The sequence below is a fragment of the Prionailurus bengalensis genome, chromosome B3 (genome assembly GCF_016509475.1).
Source record: "Prionailurus bengalensis isolate Pbe53 chromosome B3, Fcat_Pben_1.1_paternal_pri, whole genome shotgun sequence".
Classification (NCBI taxonomy): domain Eukaryota; kingdom Metazoa; phylum Chordata; class Mammalia; order Carnivora; family Felidae; genus Prionailurus; species Prionailurus bengalensis.
This window is the reverse complement of record NC_057355.1, coordinates 72,428,886-72,442,256: the sequence shown is the minus strand read 5'-3', so window position 1 is coordinate 72,442,256 and position 13,371 is coordinate 72,428,886. Positions and strand designations below refer to the sequence as shown.

Here is a 13,371-nt window from a genome sequence, read left to right as displayed (position 1 = left end):
GGTCGGACTCTTGATTTTGGTTCATGTCATGATGTCGTGATTCATGGGATGGAGCCTTACATCAGGCTCTGTACAGCATAGAACCTGCTTGAGATTCTCTCCCCCTCTGTCTCTCTTTCTCTCTCTCTGCCCCTCCCTCACTCTTGTGCGCGCGCTCTTTCTCTCACTGTCTCTCTCCCTCAGATCATTTTTTGTTTATTTTTGTGAGAGACAGAACAAGTGGGGATGGGGCAGAGAGAATCCCAAGCAGGCTTCACAGTGTCAGCACAGAGCTTGAAACCATGAACCAGATCATGACCTTAGCTGAAACCAAGAGCTAGACACTTAACCCACTGAGCCACCCAGGCACCCTTCTCTCAAAAATAAATGAAAGTAGCAGCCTTCCCTTTTTTAGGAAAAACAAACGGGATTGCCTGGGTGGCTCAGTCGGTTAAGCATCTGACTTCGGCTCAGGTCATGATTTCACATCTTGTGGGTTCAAGCCCTGTGTCAGGCTCTGCTGACAAGCTCAGCCTGGAACCTGCTTTTGATTCTGTGTCTCCCTCTCTGCCCTTCCCCCACTCATGCTCTGGGTCTCCCAAAAATAAATGAAAAAACACTTAAGAACAATACAATACACTTCTAAAATGCTGAGGTTTGCTTTTTTTTTTCTTTTATTTTTAAGTAATCTCTGCACCCAGCATGGGGCTTGAATACACAACTCAGATCAAGTCACATGCTCTACCCACTGAGCCAGCCAGGCATTACCTTACCCCCTTATTTCCTTAAGTCTGATGTAACTGACTGAAACTGACAGGTAACTATTTAATAATGCCAACAGTTGATTATGAAGGTTGAAATGTGGAGAGACGTACCTGTCTCTGTTGGGACTACTAATGAGATACCTTGAATTTGTGAAACACAATATCCAGTGAAAAATTTGGTTGAGAGATGCCCATTTCCTAAAATTTTATGTAGTTTTGAATTGCTCTTTGTGGAAGGGAAGCACTCAACCATTACAACTTGTTTGTGGGGGGAGGGTGGGTTATAGAAATATTTGCTTATTCTAGGCCAAGCTGTGCATTATAATCCTTGAATTGCAATGTTGCATTAAGCTATCTTTGCAGAATGACGAATTATGAAAGCAATGTGGTTGTTGAAGAAAAATCAAGGAAAAAGTACTTAAAAAATTAAGAATATTACTACATCCTGAGATGTCTAATACTTAGTAATTTAGATAACTTCTACAGTTGACCTTTGAACAACACAGATTTGAATTGTATGGTTCGACTTACATGTGGGTTTTTTTAAATATAAATGCAGTACTGTAAGCATTTTTCTTAGGGTTTTAAAAAAAATTTTTTTTTAGTATTTATTTTTGAGAAAGAGACAGAATGCAAGTGGATTAGGGGCAGAGAGAGAGGGAGACACAGAATGGGAAGCAGGCTCCAGGCTCTGAGCTGTTAGTACAGAGCCCGACACAGGGCTCGAACTCACGAGCCGTGAAATCATGACCTGAGCCAAAGTCGGATGCTCAACTGACTGAGCCACACAGGCGCCCCTTTTCTTAAGATTTTAGTAACTCTTTTCCTTATTATTTTTAAGGAGCATGTGAACGGGGGATGGGGGGAGGTAGAGAATCTTAATCTAAGGCAGGAGTGGATCTCAAAACCATGAGATCATAACCTGAGCCAAAATCAAGCTTAACAAACAGTCACCTAGGTGCCCCTCTTGCTTATTGTAAGAATGCAGTATATAACATACACAGAATACGTGTTAATAAACATTGGTAAGGCTTCCAGTCAGCAGTTTTTGGGGAGTCCAGTTCCGTTTGGCTTTTTTATTGCACAGTGGGGACGTGGGTGCCCCTTGCCTCCTGTGTTGTTCATGGGACAGCTGTATATCATGTGTGCTCCTTAGCATCTTGAACATCTCTCAATGTCAGTATGTTGTCATTTTTAAATAATTGTTGCTGCTTGTATTAATCAGGTTGATGTACTGAAATTCATTAAGCCAGTCCTATATTGTCAGGCACTTATTTTCTAATTTTTCACTGTTAATATGTCCAAATCCTTGTTTGCTTCAGATGAGTTCTCAAAAGTGAGATTGAGCCAAAGAATGTGTACAGGTTTAAGGCTTTTGATAAAAAAAAGTCCCATTGTCCGCTGAAAATAATGGAACCAATTCATAGAAAAAATGTATAAATATGACCATTCCAAGTTTAAAATATTTTTGCTTATTTGGTAAATGAAGTATGGTAATTGATTTCATTTATGTTTTCATTATAGTGATGTTGAATTAAAAAAATCTCCTTAAACCTTTAGTAGTACTTGCTAATAACCTGTTTGTGTCCTTGGCCCATTTTTTTGTTGTTGTTGGTATTTACCAATAATAGTAAATGATGTAGTAGTATAGTAACAGCAGCTGCAGCAACAACACTTCCTGTGTGCCAAGCACCATGTCAATGTTTTCTGTACTTTGTTTATGCCTCCTGCCTCACCAATGAGACAAATACTATCAATGATACTGATTTTACTGTTGAAATGTCTGGTTTTTGGAGTAATTGGCTTCCCAAAGGGTGGTGTACACTATTCAAAGGGGTTGACCTTGAAAGTGAAACAAGTCTGACCCTAGTCTCAGAGCTCTTGACCATTAGGATGTATTCTTTTCATGCATTTTTGTGTATGTTATTAAGAACTTGAGTTGTGGACAAATAGACATTACAGTTTTTTGTAACTTTTATTTTTCGTTATTTTTGTATTTTAGTGTGGGAATGTGTTGTATTTTTATGTTCTATTTAGGAAGTTTTCGTTAGTCACTATTGCAAGTGAAATTTGGTCATGGTGGCCATGGCTTGAACTTGTGGGGATAGGTATCTTCCATTTTGGTTTAAAAAAAAATTTTTTTTGAAAACAGTGTTTACCTAAACTTTTAATTTGCAATTTTTAAAGTTACTGACTCAGGTCCTGTTCAAACCTAAACCAGGATAGGGCTGATCAGAATACAGAAAATACGCAGAAGCATTTGTCAGTTGAGATTGACTTTTGGTTGTCATTGTTTTAAAACTAATGTGACATAGAAAAAATCTTGTGCTATCGAAGGAAAATTGTGTTAATCTTATTAAACTTCTCTAAGTGATTTGGGCAAGATTCCTCAGGGTATGTTGAACAAATCAGGAAGGATATGTAATTGTAAGTGACTGTTAATATTTTAATACTTAAAATCCGAATCTGACACTTCAGGCTGGAACAAGGGTCATTGAAATAGGTCTAAAGAGGATGAGGGACGCCTGGGTAGCTCAGTCGGTTAAGCGGCCAACTTCGGCTCAGGTCATGATGTCGCGGTCCATGAGTTCGAGCCCCGTGTCGGGCTCTGTGCTGACAGCTCAGAGCCTGGAGCCTGCTTTGAATTCTGTGTCTCCCTCTCTCTGACCCTCCCCCATTCATGCTCTGTCTCTGTCTCAAAAATAAACGTTTAAAAAAATTTTTTTAAATAAAGAGGATGAAATGGTATTCAAAGTGTAAAACCGTGTACTAGATGTAAAGAGACCCAAGTCTATAGTCATACAAATAGGAAGTTAGCATTATATTAATGAGTAAGAATTAGGTTTTACTTTATGAATTCTGCATATGTTGACAATACAAAAGTTATTAGCAGAAGCACTAGCATCTGGATAGCATCCAGAGTATATTCCATTCTTGAAAGAGCAACCAAATTTGGGCTGCTACTATGTTCAAAGGGACATTGACAGATTAAATTGTTGCATGGGACTTCTTATTTTCACAGATGGTGAGGATAGACAACACTTTGAATAAGATGATTTATGTTAAAAAGAAAATTTTAGTGCTAATGAAGAGACAAGGGAAGAAGGAACTAAAGAAATTAGTTAAAAGCCAGTTAGGTTTTAGAGTTGAGTATCTTTAAATTGTGGATTCCTTGACTTTGGTGGCAGTTCAAGAAGCTAGATAATTAGTGAGTGAGCAAGGATGTTAGGGGATTTTAACATGTTCTGAAGAATTGTGAGGCTGTTGAACTACATGATTTAGTTTTTTCATCTTAGAGATTCTGGGAATATTTTTAAAACCTACAGTTTAAAATTTGTTGTATTTCATTATCTATTTATACTTTGACAGGAACAATCTTATAAAAATGTTTATTAAAATTTGAAGGAAACATGTAAAGAAAATACTTAAAGCATCAGCAAAGATAATCACTATTAATATTTGCTATCTTCGTCCATTTTTCTGTCTCTTAGCTATGGGTGTACCTGGACATCTCTATATTTTTTTCATAGTATGTATTTTATATATTTATAGGTTTTTAGCAATGTAGAATTGTTACCATATGTAGTTTTAGAGCATTTATTTTGTAAGTGTTTTTCGCTTAGTTTTCTACAGCATGTTTTTATTAGGGGGTTATCTAATGTTTTTTGTTATAGGGATCTATAGAAATTACAGGCGTCAAAGTTTCTCATTTTCCATTCCAAATAGGATGACCTGAAATTAATTTAACATTGTCAGTTGCTTAATTAATGCAAGTATATAGACCTACCCGTTGCTTGGCACTTAACTTTAATTAAGAATTTTCAGGGACGCCTGGGCGGCTCAGTCAGTTGAGCTTTCGACTTCAATCGGGTCATGATCTGGCGGCTTGTGAGTTCTAGCCCCGCGTCGGGCTCTTTGCTGACAGTTCAGGGCCTGGAGCCTGCTTCATATTCTGGGTCTCCCTCTCTCTCTGCCCCTCTCCGGCTCATGCTGTCTGTGTCTTTCAAAAATAAACATTAAATTTTTTTTTTTTAAATAATAAAGTATTTTCAAAGGAACCTATAGAAACATGTACTGGTTTACTTAGCTATAGCAGAGGAAATGCCATTTCTCTTCATCCAATTGGATGATCATTGTTATATTAGTAAATCTAAGAAAAATGTAATTTTGTTATCTTCTGGGAACTTGTTAAAGTGTGTGACCTTGTATATATCATTTTCCCATTTGCCTAAACTAGCTTTAAGAAACTTTGGAACAGGTAATGTTACACATGTAAAATACACCATCTGTGTTCCAGCCTTGTGCTTGGTTCTGGTAGCTGCTTCTTAGATTGCCATGTTTGTTCTCTATTTGCATTTTTTTTCCCGCTCCTGAATAATTTTAAAATTCTAGGCATGATACTTCACTTAGGAACTTGAACGTGGCTTCACCTTGTAAGAAGAAAGATAGTATGTATCATCACATAATTATCAAAATAATATATAATATTCAATATTCTCTTGTGTACAGTCCATAATAAAATTCTCTAGTTGTCACCAAAAAATGTTCCCTATCCAGTCAAGGTTCATACATTGCTTTCTTAATCTAGGAAAGTCCTTCCTTTTCCCTATTTTGTATGTATGTATTTATTTTTGAGGAGTTTCAATCATTTGTATTGTTGTATAATGTCTCTACAAACTTGAAATTGATTGTTTCCGTATGTATAGGTTCAAGTATTTTACCAAGAATATTGCATAGGTGATGTGTTTGTTACATCAGCAGGCATATGTCAGATCAGTTGGTTTAAGTGGTGGCATTTATGTCTCCCATTGTAAAAGTACATTTTTCCTGTTAAAATCGTATTCTTTTTGGTAATACTTTGAGATCATGTAAATCCTGTTTCTACTCAACAAGCTTTTGCCCAGTGATTTTAGCATACATCAATAGTCGTCTGAATCAATTCTTAAATTGATGTAATCTTTACCAATCTAACAGTTTTAAGAAGTATCTTTTTCAGTATGTTTTTCTTTAAAACATTTGATTTTAAATGATTTGAGTTTCCTGCCTTTTATTTTCTCTTCATACTTTTTGGGACTGTTGCATGTTTTGTGTTGAGGTTTTGACAATTGCATATATAATTTTTTACATTTAAATTTTGACCCATTTATAATTTATTTTGGTGTACTGAGTTTGTTTTTAGATGGCTGTGTGCTACCATTTATTGAATTATCTATTTCTCCCTATAATTTATAATATCTTGAGTATTCTTAGTTTAATTCTTAGACATAACAGTTAGAATAGCTTATCTAAAAATGGCTAGCGTCCCTTTTTGTGACCTGAAAATGCCTTAAAAATAAAGTATACTGTTCTTTTTGCAGACAGATGGACAGTTCATTGTTGGCCAGAGGGAAATAATTGAATGCAATAAAGATAACAGGCAGAGAACAAAGAAAGGGGGCCAGATTGAGTAAGAGGGAACCAAGAGGGACAAGTGATTTATAAAGGGGCAAAATAAGAGCTTAGGATGGTTAAAGGAGGACAACCTAGTGCAGATGATGACACTCCAATTGGGCAGAGAAATTTATAGTATCAGAAAAAGAAACTTTGTCAAGAAATTGTGAAAGGCGGTGTGAAGTAGAAAATCTTTACACTCCAGATTTAGTCATGTATTTTTAAAAATGCCAACTCATTGCTGCCATCTAGTGATACTTTCTTTTTATATTGAAAGAAAGATGGGAAATAACATTAGTCATGTATCTAATTTGAATTGGATGTATAGGGTAGTTAAAGGGTAATAAAGAAAATTTTAAGGCAGAGTTCTGAATTTTCTAGTTTGAGGCAAGTTATTTTTCTTAGTATGATTTGACATCTGATAAGCCATACAGATGTTGTCTTTTATTTTTTTCTGGAGTAAAAGGTAATGTGCTATGAGCAAGTTTCAACGTGATTAGTCTAGGTGTATAGGGTAAGCAGGTAGAGGTTTAGCTGAAATTTTTTTTTTGAGCAGCTGGCAAAAGTTTATTAGAATATAAGATGGGAAAAGAAGAAAATAGTATGAAAGCTCTCTTTACAGAGAGGGGACATTCAAAAGTGAGGATTGGCTGAAATCTTAAGTAGAAACCTTATGGCTTGTGTACTTAGCTTTCTGCTGCTGGGATTTTTGTTTGTAGTAAATATGCCTAAATATTACTACTGTGATACTAAACACAGTCTGAATGAGTGGCACAGTTTTGTCAAGCATTTATCTTTCCAGTCCTTTTCCACTAAAGGTACAGTTCTGGTGTCCCAGACGTAAAAGCAAGGGAGCTAAAGTCTTGGTTCCAGTTATAAATTTGTTTTGGGCCAGCTCCCAGCAAAGTTAAGGACTTTCATAACCTATGTTTTTGGGCCATTTGAAACTCTTCATAATCAGAGAGTGTAATCTGCATCTCCCCTTGCTGCCCGTCTTCCCAGCAGAATTTACTTGACATTTAATGTGAACTTGAGAGATGGAGTAGTCATTATAAACATCTCCCAAATTTTTAGTTAGATTGGCAGTCCCAAGTTAGGTTGGTCTCGAGGGCAAAGAATCGGGATAGTGCAAACCTGAGAATGAACAGTTGAAATAAAATTTGACAGGTTTGTTTGCATTCCAAACAGATGGAGATTTTATTTACCTTTTTTTTTGGTTTTAGGATATAATTGGAATGGCAGGAGTGTGAATAGAAACATTTCTATATCCACAAGTCTTAAATATTTGTCCATCACTGCCACTAAAATCTCTTGGTTTTATTGCTTCAGCATAAAGCCTATGATCAGACACATAGATCCTTTGGTGTAATGCAATAAAGGTAACTGAGTAGTCCTAGTTTAGATTTACTTACCAGATAAAACACGCCTTAGATTCTTTGGGATAAAAATATATATGTAAAGTATGTAGTATGCAAACACCTGCGTGCATGTGCATCTGTGCTAGTTTTGAGTGCTACAACCCAGATAACCTTTAGGAAAACGTTCATTCTTTCCTTCCATTGTATTTACTGTGTTCGAATTCTGCTCTTCTGGAAACAAGATCTATTTAAATCTTCAGCAGTGAATTACACAGGATGCAGAGTATCCAGGGAACATAATCATTTCAGAAGTCTACCCTGTTCATTTTACTTTTTTTTTATATAAATTGTTTTAAATGTTTTTATTCATTTTTGACAGAGACAGAGCATGAGTGGGGGAGGGGCAGAAAGAGAGGGAGACACAGAATGGGAAGCAGGCTCCAGGCTCTGAGCTGTCAGCACAGAGCCCGATGTGGGGCTTAAGCTCACGGACTGTGAGATTGTGACCTGAGCCAAAGTCAGACACTCAACCGACTGAACCACCCAGGCGCCCCTCATTTTTTACTTTTGAAACTAATTTTAGGAAAGAACCTTTTTTATTCTGTGTAACTTTTATTTATTTAGATGTTTAAGAAAGAATGAATTTGACTTAGAAATGAGTTCTGTGGGGCGCCTGGCTGGCTCAGTTGGAAGAACATGCGACTCTTGATTTTTGGATTGTCAGTTCAAGCCCCACATGGTGTATAGAGATTATTTACTTCCCTACCTACATACATAAACTTTAAAAAAAATTTTTTTTCTGATAACGCCTGAAACTAATACAACACTATATGCTAACTAACTAGAAATAAAATAAAACTTTAAAAAAATGATTTCTCTGAGAACACTTAAAAAAAATTTTTTTTAAGTTTATTTTTGAGAGAAAGACAGGGCATGAGTGGGGCAGGAGAGACAGAATTCAAAGCAGGCTCCTGGCTCTGAGCTGTCAGCACAGAACCCCATGTGGGGCTCGAACCCACAGGCCGTGAGATCATGACCTGAGCTGAAGTTGGGATGCCTAACTGACTGAGCCACCCAGGAGCCCCTCTCTGAGGTTACTAGACTAATTTCATCTACGAGGAATTATAGAACATTTAGAATGTGCTAGCAACTTCTGGTTGTCAGAAAAATGGGAGAAGTTGTGGAATTTATAAACTAGCTTGAGAAACTAGACTATGAAGGTCATAATAAGCATTAACAGAAAGCAGAGTACCCACAGGACAACATTTTAAAATATTATTGCTTTATCTTTTGTAAGCATGTGACTTTTATGTGAATAGTTTATATGTGCTTCCTTTTACCATACAGTTATATATGTTGCTTTTCAACCTAAACATTTAATCATAATTCCCCACATTATTTAAAGTAATTGCCAGATTTTTCTCTTTAAGTTTTTTGTTTGTTTTTGTTGAATCTCTACACCCAATGAGGGGCTCAGGCTCCACCCTGGGATCAAGAGTTGCATGCTTTACCCCACTGAACCAGCCAGGCACACCTAAAGTGATGTGCAGATTAGTCTAAAGACTGTAATTGCTGGTAATTAGAATGCTGAGTTAAAAATTAAAAATCTGCTGTACAAAAATGCATGTAGAATATAACATGCTATAGATATTTGTAAGGTAAAACAAAAGTTAACTTGTTCTGCAACTGCTTTTATACTGAAATCTGATGTATGTCTTGAAGACTGTAGCATTTGGATCTGATTATTTAAGCTAGGCAGCACTTCCACCCATATCTTCTTGCCTAGCACTTATTTTTAAAAAGCTAGGAGAAATCTGCCCAATGAGGAAAAATTACTCAAGTGTAAACCTTTATGACCCATAATGTAGCCTCAAATAAATTCATTTACATCTGTTCCATTTCTGTTAGGTCGAGAAAAATAATTAGGAAGCAAAACCTCTAATGACTAAAGTCCATAAAAATACAACTCTGCCAACAAGGGTTGCACCTTGGAATGACCTGTGACAGTTGAGAAGTAAATGAAACAACATATTTAAGGAAAGAAAATGCAGTGATAAAATTTCATACCCAGCAAAACTGACAAGTATAGACCGCATAGGCCAACTGTTAGTAACATGTAAGAACTGAGAAAATATTCTCATGAATTCTGAGTAATACGTTAGAGATAAACCTGAGATACTATAATTTTAAGTCATGGTAGAATTTAAGCAGTAATATCACAAAAAAGACGTGTGTGTGTGAGTGTGTGTGTAATTGCACTAAGAGTATGAAATTATGGGAAATCCAGACTGGGAAACTTGAGGTTGAATACCCTGTACTCTTCAAAGAAGTTGTTTTGAGTTAAAGGGATGGAAGGGGAACATATCTAAAAGAAGCCATAAAAGACACATCAAATTCGCTTTAATGGGTAAGACTACTAACTAGGGATATACATCAACGTGATAGAATTATTTTGAAAAGAAAGTGATTATGGCACACCTGGGTAGCTCAGTCCTTTGAGCATCTGACTTTTGATCTCAGTTCAGGTCTTGATTTGAGGATTTTGAGTTCGGGCCCTGCTTAGGGCTCTGTGCTGGGCTTGAAGCCTTCACACACACACACACAAAAGCGATAGTTAACTTTTGGAGGTTGGAAAGGGATTGAGAATGGAATGGTGCACATAGAGGGCTTCTTAGTTTTGAGGTTTTGTAGAGGCTCTGGTACCTAGAGATTTTTACAATAGTGCCTTGTACTCACCCACACTTGGAACAGGAAACACACTGTTTCAACTGCTTTTCTTAAAATTGGTTCCCTTGGCTATCCAGTAAATGGATATTTGGGGATTCTTCAATTCCTGAGTCTATTTCCCCCACGTGGGCTGTTGCATGGGCCGTTGGCTTCCTTACCAGCCTTGCATTTTGGCATTTTCATTGGGGTACCTTGACACTAAAGCTCACTATCTAGTTGTTTTTATCTGGGGATTCAGAAAGATCAAAAACTATGCTCTGCTGTTGGTGCTTTCTTTTGAGAATCTGTTTTTTCCCAATAGTTTCTTTGCATTTGGGATATTAGTCACTATCCATCCCTACCTCCCCAACAGAGATTTCAGGTTTAAGGTACCTTAAGGATTAGAGGTAGGGTGAAATGTGAACTGAGATAATTTGTATTTGTGAAATTTGTAAAATTTTGGGGAATCTTCCTCTCTTCAATAAATTTTTTTTTTTTAATGTTTGTTTATATCTGAGAGACAGACAAAGAATCTGAAACAGGCTCCAGGCTCTGAGCTGTCATCCTAGAGCCCTACATGGGGCTCAAACCCACGAGCTGTGAGATCCTGACCCAAGCCAAAGTTGGATGTTTAACTGACTGAGCTACCCGGGGCCCTTTCAGTAAAATATTAAACAGTATTACTAGAATGTAAACTCTGAAGAATTGTAGCTGTTGCTGTTTTTCCTCTGAAGTAGCCTTGGTGGCTCGTACTTCTCAGATACATGTTCAGTGAAAAAATGTATTTATTTGTACTAACCCTTTTTTTTTTTTAGGAAGATGTGTTTGTCCTTGAACCGGGATTAATGAATCGTTGTGGGTTCATTTGTCTTTACTATTGCTCATATTTTGATTAAATCCTTACAGTGAGTATGGGCATTGAAAGCTATACCATTCACTTTAGCCAAGCCTTTGAAGTTGAGGTCAATATATTATTTTTCTGTTAACAATTCATGATTCTTGTAGCAAATTTAGAAACCATATATAATCACCTAAAAGATAAAATCATATTCTTAAACTCAGAGATGGCACCCAAAGTTACCACCTTCTTATTTGTGTCTGGATGTTTCTTTACTGGCCTTTCCAAATGGAGTTGCTTAAGAATTAATCCGTAATGCCCAGTGGCATTCTTTATATATAATGAATTCTATATTTCTAGATTGGTACAAGCTATATACCTACCATCTTTGTGAAAATTGGAAAAACAGTCCTATAAGTCCATTTGTTTTGTGGTTCCAAGGAGTATATTTGAAGCAGGCATTAATGTCCATTGTTTGGTGGTTTACCCTCTTGTTCAGTATACTGATAGCATGTAGAACCATCCTCTTTTCCCTTACAGGTAATTTCGAATTAAACCCAGGAAGATTTTTTCCTGTATTTATTATTATTTACCATAACATGTAGAATATATGTTTGTTTCTCATGAAAAACATTTGTAGAAACCTGGCTTAAGTTGTCCCCATTTACAATAATAGGAAACTTTAATAGCCAGCAGTAACATTTGAAACCAGTTACGCCTTTCATTTCATTTTTGTTTTTGGTGTTCTAAGGCTTTCTGGCACTCACACTTAGAGTTGAAAATGTGTTCACGACTCTCACGACTGCTGTTTGATAAATTTTTATTTCTTAGTCTTAAAATTTAAGAACTGTTTATAAAGCTATAATTTAGAAACCAAAATCAAATAAAGATAATTTCTTGAATTTTAGAATGGCTAGGAGGGAAAAATGGTTTTGGCAGCTTTAAAATCAGTACTGTTTGTGGGGCGCCTGGGTGGCTCAGTCGGTTAAGCGTCCGACTTTGGCTCAGGTCATGATCTCATGGTTTGTGAGTTCAAGCCCAGCATCAGGCTCTGTGCTGACAGCTCGAGGCCTGGAGCCTGCTTCCGATTCTGTGTCTCCTCCTCTCTCTGCCCCTCCCCCACCGGTGCTCTGTCTCTATCAAAAATAAATAAATGTAAAAAAAATTAAAACAAATCAGTACTGTTTGAAAGGACTAGGTGTTTTAAGGGTCAGAATATTAGTGGTCCAAAAAAAAAAAAATACCAGTGGTCTGTATAAATGATGTTGTACTATTTTGTTAACATACATATATAGAATATATTTTTACATAATCCATGAGAACTAGCTTGTCATGATTTCTCCTGAGGATTGGAAAGAGACTGATATCTGATTTGAGTTTCAAAAGGATGAATGGGGAAAAATTAATCTTAAGAATGTTACTCTAAGTCTAAAGTGGGTTCATCTTCAGTTTGGTAGTTGGAGTGGGAAGGGGCAGCAGATAAAAAAGCTTAAAGAATGTCAAAACTTTTCTCACATAAAAAAAGACCTAAGATGGTAGTATCATGAATCTCCATGTAATTGTGATTGAACCTTTATAACATACATAAAGATAATTTTTGTTTTGAAAAAGTCTGAGGAAAGTATTTTTCTTGGTTCCCTTTTGATTCATGCAGTGTTCTACTTACTAGTTTTATCATCATCATCATCTAGTAGTAAATGTCCCAACTGTATTTTGTAGATTATCACATAAGAAGTAAAGTAGGTCAAGAGTCAGTACATTGTGTAAAGTGCTAGTACTGATACTGGAGATACCTCTGGCATATTATAAGTCAATTGAAGTACCTGGAAATAGTTCCAGAGTGAATGAGTTGGGGCTATATATTGCTTTAGTATAATAAGGTTAATTATACTTGAGGGTGTCAGCTGCCCACATTTATCTAGCTAAAGAATGGTTGTTTGTGGGCAGAATTCAGAGTTTTATATATCTTTGGAATAGTTGAGACTCATTTTAGTAATAGCACTGTGCAAGAAGGTGGAGTTTTTTATACGTGGCAAGGAATGGTTAGGTTAGTATGAGGGGTAAGGTTACAAATCTGAGTTTGTAGTAGAAAGCTTAAGGATTTCGAATTTGCTTCAGGACTTTAGAACAGAGATGGTCACTTATAATTAATAATGTCCGTGATTGTGTTACTAGTAGTCTGAAGAGGACCCCCCCCCAGCCCCTCATGGGATAGACTTGGGGAAGAGGGAGCTAAATTTTTATAAGAATACATATATTCAGGAGCTCTCCTCTCTAAAACAGTCAGATAACTTGC

General features: G+C 36.5%; 1 protein-coding gene across 40 annotated transcripts in view; it reads left to right on the top strand.

Moving 5' to 3' along the window:
• The window catches only part of HNRNPC (heterogeneous nuclear ribonucleoprotein C), a 55,855-nt gene that overhangs the window by 13,336 nt on the left and 29,148 nt on the right, over window positions 1–13,371 (top strand). The gene's annotated exons all lie outside the window — the stretch shown is intronic.